Source organism: Anguilla rostrata, chromosome 3 (assembly GCF_018555375.3).
Source record: "Anguilla rostrata isolate EN2019 chromosome 3, ASM1855537v3, whole genome shotgun sequence".
NCBI classification, from domain to species: Eukaryota; Metazoa; Chordata; class Actinopteri; order Anguilliformes; family Anguillidae; genus Anguilla; species Anguilla rostrata.
Genome location: NC_057935.1, coordinates 41,804,766 through 41,829,354, shown reverse-complemented (window position 1 = coordinate 41,829,354; position 24,589 = coordinate 41,804,766). Strand labels below are relative to the sequence as shown.

General features: G+C 43.7%; 1 protein-coding gene across 1 annotated transcript in view; it reads left to right on the top strand.

Moving 5' to 3' along the window:
* Positions 1-251: 251 nt before the first annotated feature.
* bcl9 (BCL9 transcription coactivator) overlaps positions 252-24,589 on the top strand; it is a 122,096-nt gene continuing 97,758 nt past the window's right edge. The window contains exon 1 of the mRNA XM_064327649.1: positions 252-460. The gene's annotated coding sequence lies outside the window, so the exon portion shown is untranslated. The remainder of the gene's footprint in view (positions 461-24,589) is intronic.

The following is a 24,589-nucleotide window of genomic DNA, read 5'->3' as shown; positions in this document are numbered from 1 at the left end:
AGAGAGAGAGAGAGAGGGGGCTGTCTTGTTTGTGGCTTGTCAGCAATTGCTTGAGACAAGCTTCCCCCCCCCATGTGTGAAAGCTACTTGGGTGAATGCCTGGGCCGTACCAAGTGCGGGTGATCCTGGAGGGGGGAGCCATAAGAAAAACAGATCAGACTGAAGCAGACAATAGGCCCCTCAAGTGTTCCCCCCAAGTTGCTTTGATGTTGTCCTAGTGTCCCGATGCTGAAGGGGACCAGGGATTGCAGGGGAAAGGGCTTTGTGTGGATGTGTGCACTTTTCTCCAGCCCAACAAAAGGGAAAAGGGGGAGAAAAAGGAAAAAGTAAAAAAGAGATAGAAACACAAATGCTGAGAAATGAATTGCGCCCATAGACGTTTTTGTGCCTCTGTGTGATAGAGAGAAAGAGAAAGAGAGAAAGCTTGTGAGGGACAGCAGCTGTAACAGAAGCTGAGAAGGTAAGAAATCCATGTCTGATTATTCACTGCTGGATATATTGATGGGGGGTGGTTGGAAGGTGGTTGGCGGGGGGTGGTTGGAGGCTGAACTTGGGTGGTTTTAATGGCTGCAGATGAGGGGGCTGGGGTTATCCTGTTCTCCAGAGAGTCCTCATCTCACCTAAAATCACTTGCTGTATGCACTGTGGGAGGACAGGCAGTGATTTGCAGTGTTTTTTTTGTTTGTTTTTTTAAAGCATTTTTAGTGCCTGTGTATGGTGGTGTTGCAGTGGAAGAGGTTTGTGTTGTGGTGGTGTTGGGATGTATGGAGGGTGGATGGGGGGTGGGGTTGTGTGAAAGGATGGGGATTGTGGTTCACTGTGTGTCATTAGAAAGTGAGGTTTGCCATCTGAGAATAGGGTGCCCCTTCTTCTCGGAGAGAGAAAGCCGGGAGAGGGGCACTGTGGTTGCTAAATAATGTGTTCCTATTTCAGTATGAGATAGTGGGGACATTTTGTGTGTGTGTGTGTGTGTGTGTATGTTTGTATGTAAATCTTGTTTTGTGCATTTGGGTGTCTGGAGGTGTGCATGCGTTTGTGTGTGTGTGTGTGTGTGTGCACGCGCGCTTGTGTGCTTATGTGTGAGGGCTTGTGCTTATATATTAGCGCGCGTGTATGTGTGTGTGTGTGTTTGTCTGTGATTTGGGGGGCAGGATTAATTTTGCCTGAGGGGAATTGGGTAGGGGGGTTGGGGGTTTGCGTTGGGGGTTTGCATAGGCTGTTGTCTGTAGCTCAGCTTGCCTGGGTGTTGATGAAGAACAGAAGTGTCACACAAACAGGTAAAATAACTGCAGTAGTAACCGGTCCTCACGTCTCCTTGTTCTTCACCTCTGTTTTCCCCTTTATCTCTCTTTTTCCCCTCCATCACTGTGGGGTTGTGGTCTGACTCTGTTTAGTCACTGTGTGAATCATTAAAACAAGCTGCTTCTCTTGGTAATTTGTTGAGCTGGTTTTGTAGCAGTCAGTTTGATTGCTTTGGTTTGCATGGAAGGCACTGCTTATTGGTTATTATATGTACACAAACCCAGATGAAAACATGTATTTATTTGTGGAATGCTCTTCTGAGTTTTCTAAAGTGCATGCAAGTTGTTTTTCATTGTAAGGTTTCGGTCCTGTTTTAAGTCAGTTTCTTGAATTTTCATTGTATTATTTATTACTCAAGTGGTAACAATGAAGAACACATTTATACTTTGGATTTTTGTTTGGTTAACTGAAAAGTCTTTTTCTTTTTTTCAATTTTCTGTTTGCTACATGTATCTATGTGCATCCTAGAGAACAAAACATTTGTGGAAACCTTGCTGTGGTCATTTATGTTTTTGGGCTTAATGCTGGTCCATTCTTGATTGTTGGTGTCAATTGAGGATGAACCCTGTGCAAGTTCAGCATTTCACCAAGGTATCTGAGTGAGCTCAGCAGTCCTCCAGTCCCCGGTACTTTCTCACCTGCTGATATCTCCAAAAACATGGCCGATGTTCATCAGTAGCCCTGACACTTTTGGCTGTGATAGGAAATGTGAGTGCTTCCTCCTGGCATTCTACCAGCGCCAACTTCACAATTTTACCCAGTTTTGATGAGATGAACATTTTCTGCTTTGATTTGCTTTTTGGCTCTGTGTCTACCAGAGGGAGAAGCTGCTCTACACCCTCTTGGAATTCTGGCAGGCAGACCAGGGAGGATATTTTTTTTTGGGGGGGGGGGGGGGCAGTGAGGTTATGCAGGGATGTTTACCTGTAGTTGAGCAGCAGCTGAAGTTTGGGTGGCTGGGACACTGACATATGGATATGTGTATGTATACTCTATATGACCGAAAACTGTATCTGGACACCCCTTGGCCTGGGGCTGTTTTTCAGGGTTTGGGCTAGGCCCCTTAGTCCCAGTGAAGTTTCAGCCAATCTTAATGCGACAGCATTCAATCACATTCTAGACGATTCTGTGCTTCCCCAACAGTTTTCTGTTTCAGCATGAAAATGCCCCCGGGCGCACAGTGAGATCCATATCGAAATGGTTTTGTGAAGAACGATGTGGAAGAACTTGACTGGCCTGCATAGAGCCCTGACCTCAGCCCTGTCACCTTTGGGACTGGAAAGCGAACTGTGAGCCAGGCCGAATCACCAAATCAGTGCCTGACCTCACTAATGCTCTTCTGGGTGAATGGAAGCAAATCCCTGTAGCAACATTCAGACATCTAATATTTGGAGGTTGTTGGTTGTTATAGCAGCCAAGGGTGGACCAACTCCATACTAATGCCCATAATTTTGGATGAGATGTTGGATGTCAAGTGTCAAGACTGCTTTTCCTACCATCAAGTCAAGTCCAGTTCGATATTTTGTAATTAGTTATTTTCTCTGCATGCAGGATGGCCATAGATACCTTCCAGGTTTCATTGCCATGGGGATGTGTTTCCTTGATGCAATATGAAAGGAAAAGGTTAATACTTTGCCAATGGGATGTCCAAACAATTACTGCTTTCCCTGTTGTGGTGAAAAGTTAAAGTTTAGGGCCTTGTTGCTGTTGATCATGATGATTTATTTGTGACTCCCCAATATAATATTTCACATTCTTCCATCACACATTCCATAATCATTGTAATTGTCTCATAGCGCACAGTTAAAAACCTTTTTGCCAAACACACACACACACATGCACAAACACACACAGGAATAGATGTGATGGCATTAGAAGTGGAGTGTTAATTAATGAACTAATAAACCGGCCTATTACATCAATTCAATTAAATCAACCACATAAAAACTACAAAATTGCCAGCAGGTTTTTAATTTCTTGTCTATTTTGCCTGGATCCAGCTCTGGGATTTGTGGATGCTATCAATAAAACAGGAGGAACATGAAAATTAAACAGTGCAGGGCCAGGACGGTGCCATTTTTTTCATTTCACATTCAGCACTGTAGAAAATAAAGAGGCTGTAGTGGATATATTCATGGGCTTTACTGGATGTATTAGCTCTGTTATTTGGATTAAAGGGGCTGTGCTGGATATGTTTGGGGGATGTAGTGGGTGTATTAGTGGCTGTAGTGCAGATATTTGGGGCTCTAGTAGGTGTATTAGAGGTTGCAGTGGGTGTATTATGGGCTATAGTGGGTGTATCAGGGACTGTCGTGAGATATTTGGGGCTCTTGTGGGTGTATTATGGGTTGTAGTGGGTGTATAAGGGGTTGTAGAGCAGATATTTGGGGCTCTAGTGGGTGTATTAGGGGTTGTAGTGGGTGTATTATGGGCTATAATGGGTATATCAGGGACTGTAGTGGGTGTATTATGGGCTATAGTGGGTGTATCAGGGACTGTAGTGCAGATATTTGGGGCTCTAGTAGGTGTATTGGAGTTGTAGTTGTATGCATTGGGGGCTGAGGCAGATATATCATGGGCTGTAGTGGAGATATTCAGGACTGTAGTGTATGCATTCATGAATTCACTCAAGCAGTGGAGGAAAGAGGCACTATTATTGTTATTATTATTATTATTATTATTATTATTATTATTAACTCTGGGTCCATAAATATTTTACAAGTGCCTCTTTCCTCCACTGCTTGAGTGAATTCATGAATGCATACATGTACAGTCCTAAATATCTCCACTACAGCCCATGATTGTTAATAATAATAATAATAATAATAATAATAATAATAATAATAATAATAATAATAATAATAATGAGAAGAAGAGGAGCAACAAAAATAGCAATATAAAGTTCTCCAGCTTGAAAACACAATAATAAATGCTATTTTCTATGACACATACATACATAATTGCCCAAGCACACATCTTGAGTTCACATTAGCATTTGAATTGTATTACTTTCAGGGGCAAAAGACTTTGAGTGGTTATTGTGGAGACAGGGGTTTAAGATGTAGGAAATACAAAACTGTGTGCTAATAATTAGCAATTATAAGTAAACAGTAGAAGGAATAAAAATCAATAGTTATTGAGTTTGAGAAGTAGGGTTCTTTGCATTGGGAGTAGTGGCTCACTGGAGAGTGTTCAAAGAGAATAAATGGGATTATTCTTCACAGTTGTCAAATATCTAATGCATAAATTACGGCTGTATTACACTCGCAGTAAACCCTCTACTGCAAACATCAAAAGCACTTGACAATACATTTAGTTAAATGACAGTTTAGTTAATGTGAGGTTATGAAAATGCCTGGTCGTAATTGTTTCATTATATTCCTGTTACCAAGTGAAATTTTGTCATGCAAAATGAACAGGGAGATTAAACCAATGCAGTGTCTTTCATCGAATGATTGTTTCTGCCCTTAATGATAGTTTCTCTTTCTTGTTGTCTCTTGACTAATAACTTTTTAAACAGTTGTGGATGTGGACGTCATGCTTTGCCTGGCTAATGTCTCCTGTGAAGCAATCGGAAATTCATTTTGAGTCGGATATAACAGACTCACTAGCTCTGGAGTGAGGCGAGGCTAGGGAAAGGGAAGGAGGGGGAAGTCAGGAAGGGGAGGGGGGGTGGGGGGGCTGGTCCTCCCGGGTTTAAAAAGCGCATTTGTATTCATGACAGAGAGAAGTGAGAGACCACAGACACAGAGAAACAGGCAGAAGCCGAACGGCGCACGTCTGACTAGAACAGATACGTGACACCGGCGCAGAGCACACAGCAACGCTAACGCGCATGACTAAGGTGAACCGAAACCCTGAAACTGAGTTTCATATGCGGCCGTTATCGGCGTGTCATGAATGGAATTGCAGTCTTTTTCTGGGAAATGGTGGTCTCAATGGACTACTCAATGGGTGCAATATACAAAACAAAAAAAAAACATCTGAATAGATTTCCATTGATGTCCCGCCACATCCGGTGCTCGCTAAAATCAATGTTTGCGATGACGTGTGTTTTATGGGAACGAGCTTGAGGTACCGGTTTGCAGAACGAATGCAGAGATGTTCCATCATTGGCAGACAGGAAGTTGAATGGAATAGTAGAATAGCTGTATGTGTTAATAATAGTGGAATAATTGTACAATTGTGTTTTACAGACATCTGTTTCGCTCCAGATGTGAAACAGATGCTTAGAAAACCTTTGGTTTGTCAAACTGGTGCGTAAGTGTTGTGAGTTCCCCATCGTAACATGTTGATAATTTTAACATTTTGAAGATTATTTTTTTAAAAGAATGCATTTTTCCTCCATTGCATTTTTCAGTGCTCTGCCTCTGCTGTCGATTAATGTGAGATGTCATCCCGCATTATCACACCGCTGACGTGACTTGGAGCAAGACACTTCATGTACACCTTAACAGGTGGACTTGTGGGCACCCAGTCGACCAGTGGAGGACGCTGGTGTCTGGTGAGGTGCAGCCATCCTAGTCATTTGTCCCAGCGGTCAAAGTGTGGTCACACTGTGGTTATACAGCCTTGTGACTGTCACTCTGGGTGTCCTTCACAGCAACAGACAGAACTATAAATAATGAGGAGGCAAGGGGTGATATACTCACAGGTTATTACACATGCTGATGGAGGTTAGGTACAGTCATCATGTCTGGGGAGGCAACACGAGTGGCTGAACCTGTAAAGTTAAGCTAATTGCACGTGAGCATGTCTACAGTTCACACCAAGTGCTTGTCTTCTGTGCCCATACGCATCAAACGCCAAACCATGGTTCAACTCAGCAAAATGTTTGGTATTAAATCAACACTTGGATAACACAAATGGTCTGTGTTGGAGTTGTGTGCTCTGTTAGAGTTGAATTAGCAGTAGACATTTATCTGCGAATTGGGGCAGAAATGTGGATGGCCAATTTTATTTAAACAATGGTCTTCCATGCAGATTATGGGCAGGGCTGCCTCTGTGGTGTGGATACTGTGGAGTATCCCTCTGTATCAGAGTGCAGAGAGGTCAGTGAGCACGTGAACATCTGATACCCAGTGTGACATCACCCTCCGGAGCCGCAATGAGGGTGTGATTAGTTCCCTTGGCTGGCGACCTTGGTCTTTAGTTCAGTGGACTAATGGCATCTCTTGCTGTGCGGAGCGGCTGGCGAGGGCTTTGGTACGAAACACACGGCAGCCCTACCCCCCATAGCCGCGTGCTCGTTAGAGGTGAGCTGTGTGGAGCCTGCAGCCTGTGTTACAACAGTGCGCTAATACATACATCTGTGTGTCTGTTATCTGAGCCTATTTAGCAGGATTTACTATCTTGCCAAAAACAGTCACAATTCATTTATTTGGTAGGATTATTGATCTCTGGCTGGAGAGGGTCCTTCGCTTACTTTTGCATGATAATGATGTGTTAAGGAAACAGTCCATGTGTCATGCTGACTGCATTTAAATGCAGAACTCTAGATAAGAACTCTTCTGCACTTGCCAACAGTGTGAGGAGAGATTTATGAACTTGCTGCTGGGTTTCGGAGCCTAATATTCTTATGTCGAGGGCATGTCACTATCTAAACTGCGTGTGCCCCCTTGGCTGCTCTCTGGGGGTCTCGGTGTGTCCTGCTGGGTGTTGGCACTGCATGCCTGCCCTGGGGTGCTGCCCTCTGAGTTGTGTGGCCACGAGGAAGCCGATGCCAGGCCATGGGGGATGGGGCAGGGCACGCTTTGGGCTGCACATGATACACGGGGGGGAGGGGGGAAGCGGTTGGTGTGAGCAGGAGCAGGAGAAATGCAAAGCTCCCTACCATGTGATGGGGGGATATTTTCAGCTGTGGAACATCAAAACAGTCACACAGATGAACAAAAACTGGGAGAGCCTTTCTCTTTCATCTTGTTTCTCTCTCACACTTCTGTGCTGTTTTCCTTTCTCTGTCTAATTCACTCACATGCATCCTCTCTCTATTTCAATCTCAATCTCAGTTTTAAATACTTTATTTGCATGACATTTTATTTGACAAATATTGTTAATAGCACAATAGTAGAACAATTAAAAGCTTTCACTGCTAAACTGCAGTTACTGTAGATACAGGGGAAATTACTGAAAGTATAAGGGCAGTGACTACCGATTCCATGGCTATGGAGTAGTTTCTGTGCATATACTGTATAATGGGGGCACTGTGTGTGTGTGTGTGTGTGTGTGCGTGTGCGTGTGCGTGTGTGTAGGTGTTAGTGTGTGTGTGTGTGTGCGTGCGTGTGTGCATGTCTGTATGTGCGCATGTCAATGAGAGATGATTTTTGTTTACTGGACCACTGATTTTCTACTCTGCCAAACTCCCTAGGGTTTAATCAAGCTCCAAACAGTTTTGCTAAAAGAAGAAAAAAACACATTAAAACAAAACTAAAAATTTGGCTGAGCTACAGATTTCTGCCTTCAGATGATTCCAACCTCATATTCAGCTGCAGACCTGCAGTCCAACAGCAAAAATCTACTCCAGCTGCATACAATTGGTGTTGATGGTCCTGGGTTGGCAGTTGCATAATCAAGACATGCCCACTGTCCTGTTGATTGACAGATGAGATTGTACTGGAATTGACTCTTTTTCTGACCTTGGTTAATGCCAAATTGGTGAAAATTTTCCCTAGCTAAGCAGAAAGGGGTGTTTGGAGCCAGGCAATAAAAACAAAAATGAAAATTGAAATGCATCCATACGCGTGCACTCATATTCAGAAACAAAAGAATCGTGTGATGATATAGCTATCCCACGCCACACCTCTCACAGACTGCAAAAGTGTTTTTATTGGATTTTTTTACCCATAATTCCATGCAATGGTTGGAGCCCGAGGATGGATCTGCTGCCCTAAATCCCAGAGTAGTCCCCACACTGCAGCTCCGTAGAGACACGGAGTTCCTGAAAATCACACCACAACTGCCCTGGAAATGTCTCTCTACTTCAGCACTGGGCCAGCTGCTGAGAGAGAGGGAGGGAGGGAGGGAGGGAGGGAGGAGTGAGGTATGGAGAGGGATAGAGAAACAGAGGAAGGTAGAGAGAGAAAGTGAGAGGGAGACAGAGAAAGAGGAGTCAAGTAGAGAGTGAAACAGTGACAGAGGGAGAGAGTAAGACGGTGACAGAAGCAGAGAGCAGAAGAGGGAGAAAAGGCAGGAGAAGGAGGAAGAGAAAGTTGGAGAAAGGAAAATGGGAGATATACTGGATACTGAGAGTGTGGAGTAAACCCATTTATTCTATAGTGATCTAATTTCCTCTCCCCCATGTGAAATAAATTGGTCATACAAGGCAGTCTTTAAAAAATGAAGTGGAGGGAATGTTTGGAAGCTCACAGTAAATTTAATGAAGAAATCTAATTAGCAGATGTTGTCATGTGGTTTCGCTGTCGGGGTATTGCCATTCCAACAGGCGCTGGTATTGGCAGTGCATGAGCAATTTGAATTCACTGTCATTTCAGGCAATACACTGGCTCTTGGAATGGTGGGGCCAACCTATCCTTCACAGGTGATTAGGGATGTATAGGGATGTATGTACCACTGTGACCCACTTCCAGCTGCTCTGATTGCTCTTTGTAAACCGCCATCATAGCTTTGGCTGCGGTGACAGGCGTGCGTAACAGCATCACAATGTGTAAAAACGATACGTGCCGAAGTGATCTCTCACCTGCTGCGTGGATAAACTGTTTGAGAAGGGTGAGAAAGGGGCTGTTTTCTTTTTTGGAAGGGGGGGGGTGTAATGGTTGCTATGGAAATGCTATCTGCTTGCCTTTGTTAAAGATGTCACTCAGATGAAAAATGGAATTGATGCAGAGGTGCTGTGTCCTGTACCAGAGCTTGTGGGCATGTGAGAGAGAGGGAGCGCTTGTGTGCAGTTTGACGGTTCGTGCTCTGAATGCCGGCGGCCATGATCTCCCTGTTTGCAGATGGGTGTGGTCTTGGTGTTTTGGCAGTGTTAGTTCTGCTGCTGCAAGGGGCTGGTCTGTAATAGCACACGTTGTTACAGTTACTCCTTGGGTCCGACCCATGGATGATTACACTTTCGCAGATACATTGTGAAGCCATTTCTGAATTGTCTGTTCCTGTCAGGCTGACACTATGGGCAGGAGGTGGCATCAAGAGCCCATCAGAAATTTGGATTTGAATTTGAATCTGAGAGCACTGTCATTTAAAGGAATAGATTATATTCAGTGGTATCCGTGTGTTCCCTCGTGCTGGATAGCATAGAGATCACCCAACCCTGGAGCCTAGAACTAGGTCACCTGATCTAGCCAAAGAAGCCTTTGGTCTTTGTAGTCCTTTTATGAACTGCCTTGTGTGGATGTTCTTGGCAATCTCCTCCTCCTTCTCATTCTCCTGATCTTGCTTTCTTTCTCTTTTCTTAGACTGTAGTGTGTGGTGATAGGTTGTAGTATACAGTGTTAAACTGTAGTGTATATTGTTTAGCTGTAGTGTATAGTATTAGACTTTTGTGTGCAGTGTTAAGCTGTAGTGTATAATGTTAGGCTGTAGTGTATAGTATTAGATTGTAGTGTGCAGTGTTAGGCTGCAATGTATAGTGTTAGATTCACAAACTGCATTATGGATGGATTCAAACTGTAGAATGGGTTGAGTCAACACATGTTTTTCAATGACTCATCTGTTTCTGCCAATCGTAGTGATTTGTTTTGTAGACCAAATCCAATCGATTGGTTTGTGGAAGCCTCTGATTGGTAACTCCACCCTAAATGGCGTTCAGTAAGCCTCATTCTCCCATCGTTAAACCAGCAGCTTCAAATCCCGTGGGGCTTAACCAGTGTATCCCTGAGCAAGCTTGAATGGCTGAGAAAATATTGAGCTGTATGGATGAATAGTACATTATGGATGAATGTACATTGCACTCTTATGAAGAACAAATAAGCTTTGCACTTTGACATGTATAAAGTGGTATGCAGACCGATATTATTTTTCACTGCGTAGGATGTTGTGCATGTCCGCTTGGGAGAGGGTTAAATGAAATTGATCCGGCACAAAGACATTCTTCCTCAGACAGGGCCTCTGGAGGTGGTGAGGCCGAGGTTGTTTGGCTCAGCTGTTTTCAGAATGTTACTCCCGTCAACCAGCCGCACCATTCCGGAACATTCCCTTTGGACTCCGAAAGAGGTGGAGGTTCCGCTTTCATTGTCTGTAGAAAGAGTGAGCTTTACTCTCCCCTGTGTTCCTTAGCCTTTCTGCAGTCAGACTTCAGACTGGGGGCTGAATTAACAGACAGTCTCTCTCTCTCTCTCTCTCTCTCTCTCTCTCCTCACTCGCTCTTTTGGAGTGGAAGCTCTGGAGAAACGCCACATTTTCAGCCTCAGCAGGACAGTGAGAAAGTAAGGGAAGACTGAATATGTAGGCTTGCCCTCTGAAAGTTCAGAGAGGGATGACTGAACTCTCTCACACAGAAATCTCCGCCAACACATGGCAGCAAGACCAGAGGAGGAGTGAATGAGAACAAGTGAATGGAGCACTTTCATTGCTCTACCTGCTAATGCGGTTTTTGAATTTCTGTGCTGGTAGTGGGATTTGAGACCCAATAAAGTACTAATTCAGTGCAGGTCTTTGTGACTTCATGTATTTCAGTTTATTCAGATATATTTTTTGCTGAATTTTTACATAGTGAGACAGCTCCATGTGGGTCAGAACCCGATGGTCTGTCTCCAACAGTCGTACTGTGGAAGGTTTGGGTCAGAAACAGACAGACTCCTTTAAAGAGTACTCTGTGGATTATGTTGATAAGATTGTAGGTCTCAATTCTGTGGAGTGTTTTGTATCAGAATGTGGCAGATTGTATGAGCAGTACCATGAAAGATGTCGCTTGCTTGTCTGGTGAGTGCAAGAGGGGATTTTTTTCTCCTCAATGTTAAATAAAAAACTCAGCTTTGCAGCATTCTTGAGTCACAAAATTCCACTTTAACAAGTCTCTTGGGTTCTAAAGCTTTCCAAAGATTCTTTGTAATGTGCATATGAATGATGTACCTCCTGTTGAATGGCCTGTAATCCACTAAAGAGAATACTAACCTGTGTATTGGCTATGCTACAGCTGAGCAAACACCAGTTACCAGTACCAGTTACTAGCTTTTAGATAATCAGACCTCTCTCAGACCCAGATATATGGTTCAGAACCTGGCAGACAGTTTCCAAGAGCAGCTCTAACCTTTGATCTAGTTTTTCAATTGCAAGTGAATTGCAAATGGGTGAAGGACTTACGTTTACACCAGTGGTATTCGCTCTTGCCATTAGAGAGTTGCAGGTCGTGTAGGTTTTTGTTGTTACTCAGCACTTATTCCATCCATTAAAGTGACGATTACATATTTAACTTACCTTACCTTGTTTATTCAGTCTGAATTGTTTTCTGATTCGATGGTGAAAAGAAAAACTAGTGTGCTCTGTGGCGTCCCTTCGAGGGCCAGTGTGAATAAACTGATAACATCCCTAAAGGGCCTTCACAGTAAAGACCTCTCCTAAAGTCATGTTTTTTTATTCTTTCATATTTACGAAGGTGATTTTATGAGAAGGGCTGAAAGACGAAGTTGTCACGTTCAGATGCAGTCAGCCTCCATAGGGTGACTCTTGTCCAAATTTCCAGGCTTGTTAATTGTGACAGAACAATCAAAAGCTGGTTAAGGGTGATGATGGAATCAAAGCAATCCGGCAGTCCCTCCCTGTACAGCTATCATAGAGGGGAAATATCATCTCTCTTGTTCCCCTTGCACGTCAGGTCTCTCAACATGCAAAGAAAACAGTGATTGTGTGAAACCATAGTGGATCCCGCGTTGTTGCTCAGTTGGTTCCTCTCACCAGACATTGGCATTTTCTGCATGTATAAGGTCAGCACAGTGTGTGCGCAACAGTGACACGTGTAAACTCTGTCTCAAACCAGGACTGTATAGTTTAATACCAGGAGAGACAGTATGGCTGCTATTGTCAGTATGTATTGTTTAAAATTTTTTTTTTTTTTTAAACAAGAGAAATACAGTCCATTGTGATGCACATTGCTGTTTGGTCTCAAAAGGGAACTACATTTCCCAACGTCCTTGCTGTTTTTTCTGCTGATTCAGTATGCTTGCTGCAGTGTGTTAACTAGCTCAATGGCAGATACAAATACTGAGGGATGTGCTACAGATTTGTTTCAAATCAGACACAACCAGTTTGATATTATCTCTCTTTCTACCATCAGTACCCCAGTCACAGCACAGTGTATTTTCATAGTTATAGAGACACTAGATGTCGTTGATGTACATTTAGATTTGTAGAGCTAGTTGCCTATAGTATCTTTAGTCTTTCAAGGGCTAATAGATAAAATAAGGTAATTTGGAAAACAGCTCTAACCTAACAAGGGTATTTCTTATGTGCCTGCTGATTTCTGGCGCTGGACAATTTGTTTTGGTCCTTGGTGCCAGCACACCCTGGTCAGCATGCGCAGTGACACAGATTCACACGTTTTCCTGACAGAGATGCTCTCAGCATGGGTGAGGAATCCTCTACATACAGTGAGTCAAACTGGAATTGTGTATGACCCTTCTTGTGGAATGTTGCGGAATTATTGACTTAAAACAACCTTTTTAAATGTATATAACTTATGTTTTCAAGTATGTGTGTGTGTGTGAGTGTGTGGCACAAGAGTGCACTAGAAAAAAATAATACATAAAAATAAGAAATCATTGTTGTGATGGACACAAGTGAAGATTTGTATTGCATCTCAAAGTGCATAAAATGTCCCAAGCCTGTGCTGTTTTCGCAGAGAGCTGTTGCTGTGTTCCATTACTCAATTTCAGAGGAAGATGTGAATCACCCAAAGAGAAAGCCCCAGAAACACAAGCCTGCTGAAATTTGGGCAGTGCACTGCTGGGGGGAATTCACAGCCTGTATTTTCTGTTGGTGTTGCACAAAGAAATATGGTTGTGCATTTATATTCTTGCTTTTCAAAATTTTATTTATTCACATAGGACCCCAAATGTCCATTGCAGCCTGTCTCCCATTTTACTTTCTGCTTTTTTAGTATGGACCTATTCCACAAATTGAATATGGTTCTGATTTTAGAAATACGAGCAGGGAGTGAGAGTGAGAGAGAGAGAGAGTGAGGGAGGGAGAGACTGAGAGAGAGAGAGAGAGAGAGGGAAATGCATGAGAGTGATAATTTCTTACATGTGCCTGCTGTCTTTTTTTAAAAATTCCTGCCTAGTTGTGAATTAGGTGCGGGAAGTGAAAGGACACACAGGGACATGTTAGGATTTTATAGTGTGTGAGTGTGTGCGCGTGTGTGTCCACATGTATGTGTGTGTGTGCACATTCTTGTGCATGTTAATCTGTGAGTGTCTCTGTACATGTGTGTGCACCTGCACATGAGTGTGTGTGTGTGTGTGTGTGTGTGTGTGTGTGTGCTTGTGCGCATGTGGGTGGGTCTGTGTTTGAGTATGTGTGTGTGCGCGCATGCATACACATGAGTGTGTGTGTGTCTGTGTGTTTGTATGTGTGTGTGTGTGTGTGTGTGTGTGGATGTGTCTGTACGTATGCTTGGGCAGTGTGAGCCTGTGTGTGTGCATGAGTATGTATATATGTGTGTGTTTACATATGTGTGGGTGCAAATGGGCGTGAGCGTGTGTATGTGTGTGTGTGTGTGTGTGTGTGTGTGTGTGCATGTATGCATGTGAGTGTGTGTGTGTCTGTGTGTGCGTGTGCATGAGTGTGAGTGTGTGTGTGCACGCTTGCACCTGAGTGTGTATGTGTCTGTGTGTGTGTTCACTTGTGTGAGTGTGTGTGTGTGTGTGTGTGTGTGTGTGTGTATATGTGTGTGTGGGCAGTGTTTCTGTGGCACTGGGGAGGTGAGTCATCAGCAGTCCCATTGGCCTGATATAAGATGTGTTATAAAAGCAGATGGGGGTTGGGGGGGTGATGAATTCAGAATCATCCAACTTGACTGGTGCTTATTGGTCCATGGAGGCTCCTGGAAGGATGGTGATAATTCCGCTTCTTCTATATATAGGCGGGGCTATCAGCACGTCTGTGCTGCACAGATAACCGCTGGGGTGCATTTATTCTGGCTTCACCCTCTCCCCTTCCTCTGCACATACTTTATCTGTGGACCCTATGCCATATACTCCCACCAGGGCTGCCTGCTGCACTGGTTTGGTAATGCTGTTACCAGTAGGGGAGCTTATTAATGTGTAGGAATGCTGAGGGAATTGAAGGCAAAGCCTGTTTGTTTCAGACTGGGGTTCTCTGAGGCCTGGGGGCCCCACACACTGGGCCAGATAGGGCCCAATACTGATGTAATATGAGCTGTCACTGCGACAGCCTCCCGCAGCACAGCTCAAGAGTTAATGTTATTCTTGATGAAGGTGCTGACACTGTGGGCTGTGATTGGAGTTTCCAAGGAGACACTGAATCTCTGAAAAAGAAAAAAATGGAACCCAAAATTCTGACATGACATTTTGCTCATTGGACATAAACATACTGAAACACATGCTGACTTTTTCCCCATGGTGTGCTTTACATTTTATAAGGCAGCTTTTGGTGTTTATGCTTCGGTTCACCTTGTTTCACATCAGTTTATTTCACATTTTTGACTTTTAAATGTCTTTTTACAGGTAAAGATGAAACTTCCTGATTAAGAAAGGCTAATTAATTGCTCCCTTCTACCAAAGGGGAGGGGATATTTTAAGGTTATTTTAGACTCTGTTCCCATGGGTGAATAGTCATGCTGCGGTTGTTGATTGCATCACTCTCAAAGGGAATGGTCATGATTGTGGTTGTGAATTATATTTGTCCCTGAGAGAGCTGAGTACATTGCAAACATCAGACATGGTCTTCTCCAGGAAGACAACGAATCGTTAGATGAGCCGTGTCATGTTTGAGCTGCTCGACGAACACTGAGTGGTCTCTGGGGCCCGTCCTCATGTGTGAAAACCAGGAATGACAACAGCGTGTTAGTCCATATCACAGTGGCTGGAAGCCTTGACCACACTTTATTTCATGGTGCATTAATAACAAAGAAATTGTGCTGCAACTAATTTATAAAATATCATTGTAGCGGAGATACAGCTTTATTTCAGGGTAATTGTTTGTGTGGTAGGAGCCAAGCACTCTATGGGGATTGTCTCAAAACTACAACATTGTCATGTTACCACATTTTCACCTTAGTCTTATTGGTTCTTGGCCTGTGCGGTAAAGACAATAACCTGTAGAAACAGTTAAGATTGACAGTGTACCATAAGTGCATGTCACTAGTGTGTTATTAATTCATTATTAACATGTTGTAAATGAACCTATCTTCTTTTTGCTACCTAGATGATTATTTAATGATATTTATTAACTTATTATGAGCTGACCTAATACGTTACAGTGATATGTAATGGACTATCCAGTTTTACATTTATATGTTCATTTAAGCCAGTCAGTTTGAATAGTTTGCTCAAAGGACAAATGCTAATGAATCTTATCTGGGATTTGAACCTAAAACTCCTTGGTTACAAACCCTGGGTTGTTGACTGCTGCATTGCTGATGTTGTAATGAAGTCTGCTTTGGTTTTGCATGTTGCTGTCGATGCGTTACATCACAAGTCGAAGTTGCAATGGGAGGGTGAGATTTGTATGTTGGTGGCTAGAGGTGATGACTGCCTTAATAATTAAAGCTGTGAAAGATAAACTTGTGTTATGGATATTCTCTGTAATAAAGTCGCAGTGTTACTGATATGAACTGTAATTAACAGTGTTACTGATGTGAGCTGTAAAAAAACTAACAGTGTTACTGATATGAGCCATAATGAACTAAAAGCGTTACAGATATTAGCCATAATAAACTCATTGCTATTGATATAAACTGTAATAAACTCTGTGTTACTGATGCGAGTGGTGCCAGATTCACAGAGTTGCTAATGTGATGGGACAGCCTGCAGGTTTATCTCAGGCAGGGGTGGAAAGTCCAGGGGTCAGAAAGTAAAAGTCCTGCCATGTGTTTCTTCCATCCATGAACTCAGCCAGCTAATTTCAGTCATTATTTCCACTTCCTTGGCGACAGAATTGTGCTAATTAGCAGATACTGGTGATTAGAATGAAATACTGGGGAAGACTTTTACTTTCTGAACCTGGATTTTCCACTTCTGGTCCCAAGTGGCTCAGTCCAGGTGCTAGAGTGTGTGTGAGCAGGCGGTGAAAGGGGTGGAGCCTCAGTGCGTAGTATGGGCCAGTGCAGTCGAACAGAGCATTAGGAATCATTCATTATTCACCGCAGTACTTATCATTTATGTGCTGGGCCAATAAATTCACATGCTTTCATCTCTTGAGACGGTCAGTGAAGAAAGCGTTAATTTGATGACTACAGGTAGCCGGCAGTCTGTCCTGACAATTTAGACAATTGGTCCTTTGGTCCAGACAGGGCACACACGTCTAACCTTGTTCTAAAAGCTGAAACGCCAAACTCTGGAGTAATCATACCGTTTGGTGTGTTTCTTACTTGTCTTCTTTACACAGAAGGAGCTGAAGTTTTTTTTTTTTTTTTAAATGAAAAAGCTACACTCATAAATCATTCTGGTTCTGTGTGCAGTGAAACTGCAACCACTCAGGCTCCAAAACATTAAGTCCTTGCTGCTGTTCTCCTGTTGAAGAGGGGCACAAGCTGCTCACCCAGAGGCATTTAAAAAACCCACAGAATGGTAGAGAGGAGAGAGAGGGCGAGAGAGAGCGAGAGAGAGAGAGAGAGAGAGAGAGAGGGAGGGAGGGAGGGAGAGGGAAAGAGACACCACACCCTTGGAAGAAGGCAAGACAAAAAAAAACTTGTTACTAAAAAAAGAAGACGATAAATGTTGCAGTAATACAGGAGGGGAGAAAACTGAGACACACTTCCCCCTTTGCTGAATGAAACATTTGAAGAACGAGAAAAACGCATTTTGGTAAATTTTCTCTAAATATAAAGAATTTATTTTCCCTGACAAAGGATAAAATGGAGAAGGACCAGCAGCTGATAATGCAGCATAATCTCAATTTCAGCTTGGAATAACCAGAGAGCCAATGAGTAACCACCCACTCACGGAACATATACCATTTCCTGGAATTTTTCACATGAAATGTTAATTTATGCATTGATTTATTACTGTGTATTAGCTTATAGAGATATCTACAACTGCATGTCCTGCTAAATGTGAACTTGAGATGGGGGGATAAGCTATGGGAGGGAAAGCCTTGTGTCAAGAAAAAATGACGTTATGCTGTGAAGACGAGGGCAGGCGGGGGCCTGGTTTGGGGGGGGGGGGGGGGCGTGTTATGAGCACTGCTGAAATTTGGGAAGCTGGAAAGCAGTGGCATCCACTGTTCTAGGAGGGGCTTCTGTTAGTGTTGGCCATCCACACTGTACGAGGGTAGGGTCTGGAGGCCGGGGACAGAAAGTGAAATCACAGTCCCAGATAGAGGAGAGCTGCTAAATGTTGCAGAGGACTGTGTACACAGATGTTGGCTGAGTTTTTGAGGGCGCATTGAAAATGGTGAGTGAAGAGGACGACACCAGCGGGGGAGTGCACCTGCATGATGTGCAGCAGCCATCACCTCATTCGGGGGCTTCAGTGTGACTCATCCTCCGATACTCTCAGCCTATGTGTGTGTATTTTTGTGTGTGTGTATTTGTGTGTCTGTGTGTGCGTGCGTGTGTGCGCTCGTGTGTGTTTACATATATTCATGTGTGTGCGTGTGTGTGCGTGTGTATATTTGTGTATATTTATGTGCATATTGATGTGTGTGCATGCGCATATGTGTGTGTGTATGTATTTGTGTGTGTGTGTGTGTGTGTGCATGCACATGTGTGTGTGTGTGTATGTATTTGTGTGTGTGTGTGTGTGTGTGCATTTGTGTGTATATGTGTGTGTGTGTGTGTGTGTGTGTGTGTGTGTGCGGGTCTGCATCTGTGCGTATGTGTGTGCAGCTGTGCATGTGCGCTCCTGTTATGCCTGGTCAGACCGGTGTTCATTCTAGCAGATGAAGCTGCAGCTGCGGAGCTGTGCTGGTGTCGGTCCCTTAGAGGACGCACACGCAGCTGCGTAGCGCACTCCCTCTGCTGCACTGGCTGCACAAGCCTGTGACCCCGGTCTGACCTCCATGTGTGACTGCAGGTGCTGCGCATCCCCACGAGGAGCGTGCAGTTTGTGTCTTTCTGCTTAATTGGGTAGAGCAGGGGGTCGGTCTATGGTAGAAGAATGGCAGCTGTCTGGGCCTTTGGCTGTGCTGTGTCTGCTACTCGCTGTGGATAGACGCAGAAGTGATTGGGTACCAGGCTTATTTTTGTGGTGGGGGTCCAAGGCATCACTAACGCAGAAATGAATGGAGCCATCATATCCAGTCAGTGGCTCAGTGAATTGAACAAATTACCATTTTTGTTGTGGATAGCACTCTTTTGATTGGCTCAAACATTTCACTGATTGACAACCCCTATGTGGGCAGTGCCACTCACAAACGTGTTCATCAACAGCTCATACACCATCCGGACCCTTCAAGACCCCACCCCGGTCCCCAACTGGCTTCCGAGGTCAGTGCTACCCAGTTAAAAGGATGCTTGCTCTAATGCTGGGAAGGTAATGGCTTCACAGTGTCCTGGACAAAAACACAGATGTAAAAGGTGCTGAAAGGCTTTTTGTTCACAAGAATACAACTCACTGCCTCCATTTTATTGGGTAAAATCCAACCTTGCTATTCAGAGCCTGTGCCATCCTGATATGAAAGAAAACGGGTGGGGGCTGTGGAGTTTTCTTTGTTTGTCCATTCTTCCGTTTGTTTGTTCGACCGGCGGGGCTAATGGAAGAGGGAAGCGACAATGGCTTCGCGGGAGCTCGGAGACCCTGTGCCGAATCTCGAGCGTGTAGAAAGGGGGCGTGTGGGCGGTGAACTCTCGAGCTGGCAGCCAGGCACCACGGTGACGCGTTAGCAAAATGTCAAACGACGAACGGGTCTCTATTAAGGGAGAGAAACTGCTGCCTCTTTCTAAACTGCGGTAATCGCTTGTGATAGGCCACCCTACTGCTGCCCTACATGGAAAAGTTAAAGGGCCCACGAGGGGGTGTGGAGTGTGTTTTAGTACTGCCTCAAATTGTGCTGTATCACTGTGTAGTGGGGTGTGTTTTAGTACTGCCTCAAATTGTGCTGTATCACTGTGTAGTGGGGTGTGTTTTAGTACTGCCTCAAACAGTGCTGTATCACTGTGTAGTGGGGTGTGTTTTAGTACTGCCTCAAATAGTGCTGTATCACTGTGTAGTGGGGTGTGTTTTAGTACTGCCTCAAACAGTGCTGTATCACTGTGTAGTGGGGTGTGTTTTAGTACTGCCTCAAATAGTGCTGTATCACTGTGTAGTGGGGTGTGTTTATGTACTGCCTCAAATAGTGCTGTATCACTGTGTAGTGGGTGTGTTTAGTACTGCCTCAAATAGTGCTGTATCACTGTGTAGTGGGTGTGTTTTAGTACTGCCTCAAATAGTGCTGTATCACTGTGTAGTGGGGTGTTTTAGTACTGCCTCAATAGCCTAGTGCTGTTAGCCTCACTGAGTGTAGTGGGGTGTGTTTTAGTACTGCCTCAAATAGTGCTGTATCACTGTGTAGTGGGGTGTGTTTTAGTACTGCCTCAAATAGTGCTGTATCACTGTGTAGTGGGGTGTGTTTTAGTACTGCCTCAAATAGTGCTGTATCACTGTGTAGTGGGGTGTGTTTTAGTACTGCCTCAAATAGTGCTGTATCACTGTGTAGTGGGGTGTGTTTTAGTACTGCCTCAAATAGTGCTGTATCACTGTGTAGTGGGGTGTGTTTTAGTACTGCCTCAAATAGTGCTGTATCACTGTGTAGTGGGGTGTGTTTTAGTACTGCCTCAAATAGTGCTGTATCACTGTGTAGTGGGGTGTGTTTTAGTACTGTGTCAAACAGTGCTGTATCACTGCGTCAAACTATTAGGGAGTAATTCCATGGAGTTATCCACACGCATGATGTGAAGGAATACAGCTCTTCCATTTTGTCCACAATCATTTCTTCTTCTGATTTGGAATGTCTTAGTGGTCTTGGGATGGCACTATCTGGGCATTGGGGGACAATTTTGGCATGGGTGTTGGAGGAGTGGCAGGTAACCATGGTTGTTGGTAGGTGTGCTTGCAATGTGTGGTGTAAGTCTTCATCAGGGCCTGATTGTAGGATAAAGAAGCTCTGCACCAATGACCTGATAAGCGCAAAGCACTGCAGTTGCCATGTCCATAAATGGCCTCACCACGCCCACTTTCTACAACAAATATGAATAAATAAACTGCACGCTCAGTAATAGCACACTCATGTTCTCAGCTTGCAAACTAGCCACGGGGTAGCGATGTTACAGCCAGAATGATCTGCCAGAATACTTTACCTCACACAATACAGGACACATAGACAAGCTAGCAGCCAATCCAGGGCCCCATGCTGGGGTGCTGAAATAGGAAGCTAAACACGCACCACAAACCATTAGCGTATGGTTACTGCACACCAGGCTTGTGAGGTGGCAATGGACATGGCCCAAACTTGCTAGGGAATTCAGTCTGATTATCAGCCAGTTATAATTGCTAATATAATTGCTGGTTGCTAAATTTAAAAAGAAAACAATGCCCAGCAAAGCCCATGGCTCTACAGGGCTGGGGTGTAAGGACTCCTGGCCTGTAGACCATTGACTACAGACCTAGAAAAGTATTATGTTAAAGCTGCGATGCAAACTGCTGTCCCTAAGAGTCCAGACGCATGGCAGACAACTCGACCTCCCGGGCACAACCAATGAGCTGCCGCCACAGATGGTAGCTGCTGCTGGTGCTGGGATCTTGGGGGTGGAAAACAGAGCAAGAGCCAGTCTATTTATAGAGAAGGTTTCAGTTTGATGTGCCGAAATTTTTAGTACAGGCCACAGGCCCACCGACGTCAGAGCAGGGCGCGGCGTGCCTGCCGTGGGTTACCGTGGTGACCTGCGGGTTTTGGAGCAGTGTTGTGCAGAGGCCGGGCTGGGGGCTGTTAGGGGAAGCTGCAGGCCACTCTTTTGCCACAGAGGGGTAGCTGCGGGCATAATCCAGAATCTGAGGGTGGGATTTCTGTTCATAACAAGACAACCAACTACCCCACTCTGACACACATGTACTTGTTGTAAATCGTCTGAAAATGAAACAATAAAGAAATTTAAAATAAGCTAAAATCTTTAAAGGGATTGTTTGCTTTCTCTTTATTTAAAAAATGTAATTTCAGTTTCAGTGTATGTTTCAGACCCAGTCAGTTTTTGTGCATGGATATTTACTGTAGTTTCTGACGATGTACTGGCTATACAAGGGCTGGTATAGGGGTAATCATGAGGTTTAAAGCAAGAAAAAGTACTTCATCTAACTACAAAACAGCTGGTAAAGCAACATATGGCATGCACTCTGTCTTGGCCAACTGAACATGTACACTAAAACTGAAAAAAGAATGAAGAGTGGGTACAAACGGTGAAAGCCAAGTGAAAGTCGTTATCGTGTGTAAAATGAAAATTGTCACCTGGAACACCTCCGATGGGAAACAGGGCTGTCTAACGTAATGATGTGTGTGGGTTACAGTTGGTTGCTGAGGTAAAGTGTGGGGAGTGTGGTCTGTTGCCATCATGAAATGTCTGTCATCACAGCTGGAAGGTAGCTTCTGTTTATAGGGTGAGGTGAGAGGGGCAGGGTTGCTGTGGCAGTATCAGGAGTACTGTCTGTTTCTTTGGACAGGGTGGAGTTTGTTGCTATGGTAAAGATCGTTGAGAAAGCACCTGTGATGTGATGGCATTCTGCACATTTTCGGGACATCAGTCCGACACCTGAGAAGGACACAGAGATCGGGTTTTGGCTCGTACGCGCCAGGAATTTTCGTCTGTTGCCTCCTCCACCGTTATGCGTCCGTCGCAGTTGGCATGTGTCTGGTCCCTGTTACCAAGGCGATATTCGTCAGTACATTGCAGAAACCATTAGAACACTTCTGCCCTTAGAGAATAAGCGTCTCCGGACTGTTACTAAGCTGTCCTTGCACTGCATGGCAGTGCTATTGTTATGTGGTAGTAGCGCAGAGAAGGCTTCTTGTTCCTGCTCTGGGGGATTGTTAAGGTGGGCAAATACAGTTCAGTGATGTTACACATCCACCTTTCTGCTAATCTTGGATAATTTGCTTCTTCCTCTCTTTAGCTCGGTGCATACACACAAAACATACATGCTCATGCACTCACTAAAGAGATACACATTCACACACACAGAGACACACACACGCATGCTCACACATTCACGCACACTCTCACATTCACACACACACACACACACACAAATACTCACAGTCACAGACACATGCGCATTAACACTCATACAGTATACTCCCCCCTACACACTGCACTCTTGGCCCCAGCAGACTTTGCAGCCACATTAAATAAAGCGAGATGAAGCATTTTTAAAACGCTCAGATGCAGGGTGGCAGTGCAATCAATAGCATTTCCAGCGCAGGTGAAACCCTCTGGATCTGCAGTATTGGACTGTCAGCACAAGCCATTACAAAGAACTGGATCTGTGCACATTTCTCTTTCTCACTCTGCTTTTCCCACTCTCTTTTTCTCTCCCTCTCTGAAAAGCATCAACCGCCAGCGATAAATCATTACACTTGGAAGTTATTCAAATTCCTCTGCTTTCAGAAACTCCTGTGTGTTCCTGAGTCTTTTAAATGTTGAACTTCGGTGTGTTCTCGTGTGTGTGAGAGAGAGTGTGAAAGTGTGTGTGTGTGTGGGTCCATTTGTGCACATGTGTGCTTGCGTGTGTGTGCGCGCACTTCTGTGTCTGAGTGAATGTGTGTATACATTTCTCAGATGTGTTGCACCTGGGAACAGTGATTTCATCATTAACACCTGGCACAGTTTGACTACTTAGCTGTGGCAGCCTGGGCAACCTGCAGTCATTACATCATTACTCTGTGACACATCTGGAGCCTTCCCAGAGTAATGAGGCCCAGCACCTTGCTTAAGGACACCATTGTTGCAGTCACATATGAGATTTAAACCTGCAGCCATAAGGCCTACAAATAATACTGCACACTGATAATAATAATAATAATAATAATAATAATAATAATAATAATAATAATAATAATAATAATGTAATATGTAACAGGAAACTGATAGCATGATGCATATCTGTACCTAGAGTTGGGAAAAATGATTGAAAATTGATTTAATCTGTGAACTGCACTGGGTTGATTAAACAGGAAGCTTTGAGCTGGTATATTTATCTATGGTTTCTATAAAGGAATATATGCATCTCTGAGTCCGTGTGTGATGGTGGAACTGTGCCGGGCCTATTCTCTGCACATCAGTCAGTGTAGCGGAGGCTGATAATGATGATGCTTTTCAATTAAACCCTAATTATACAGATAGTGACGACTTCAATCATTTATATTAATGGGCTCGCCTTTCCAACAGACATCAATCCTGGTTGATTAATTTCAGTGGTTTTGCACAAGTCTGTTTCTGTACTGATATGGAGGGTGTGTGGGTAAAACAGGTAAAACTACCCCTCCACCCTCCCAAATGAAGAAATTGAATAATTTGTGTGCAAATAGTAAAACAGATTCAAATCACATTTGCTAACATTAGACAGAGCAAGTATTGATACTACTTTAAAGGTACCTCCGTAATGTAGGTATTGCATTCGGTATGAAAAAATTCATTTTGATAGTTGGAGTTATACAAAATTATATATAGACAAAGGTGCAATAGTTTTGAATGGGAGGCAGGAAGACAGTGTCCTCCATATATGTCAGACACACCCTAATGCTGAGATCCTGAAATCCCACAAATAATAATCATATCCAGCCCAGTATATAATTCACAGCATGTATTGAGAGATGTATTTCATAACCAGTGGCTAAACCAGTATATATTCGTGTCTTGTTTTGTGGTTTCTATTTGCTGTTCAGCTTTATTTGCTTTGTCTTTTTGTTGTGTGGTTTCTTTGTATATTTGATGAAGATGAAAAATAATTGAGAACGTCAGTTCAAAACAATAAATATAAATGATTTATCACATGAAAATAGATTCATTTTAATTTTTCACAGATACATATAATTCATTATAGTGAATATTTATCACACAAAATTGAATGACACTTTCATTGTCAAACGTGATCTAGCGATTATGTACAATATTATTTATATTGTTTGGAATTGAGATAAAGGTAATACATTTTTGACCCTTGCTAACAGTTTCCCAGGTGCGAAT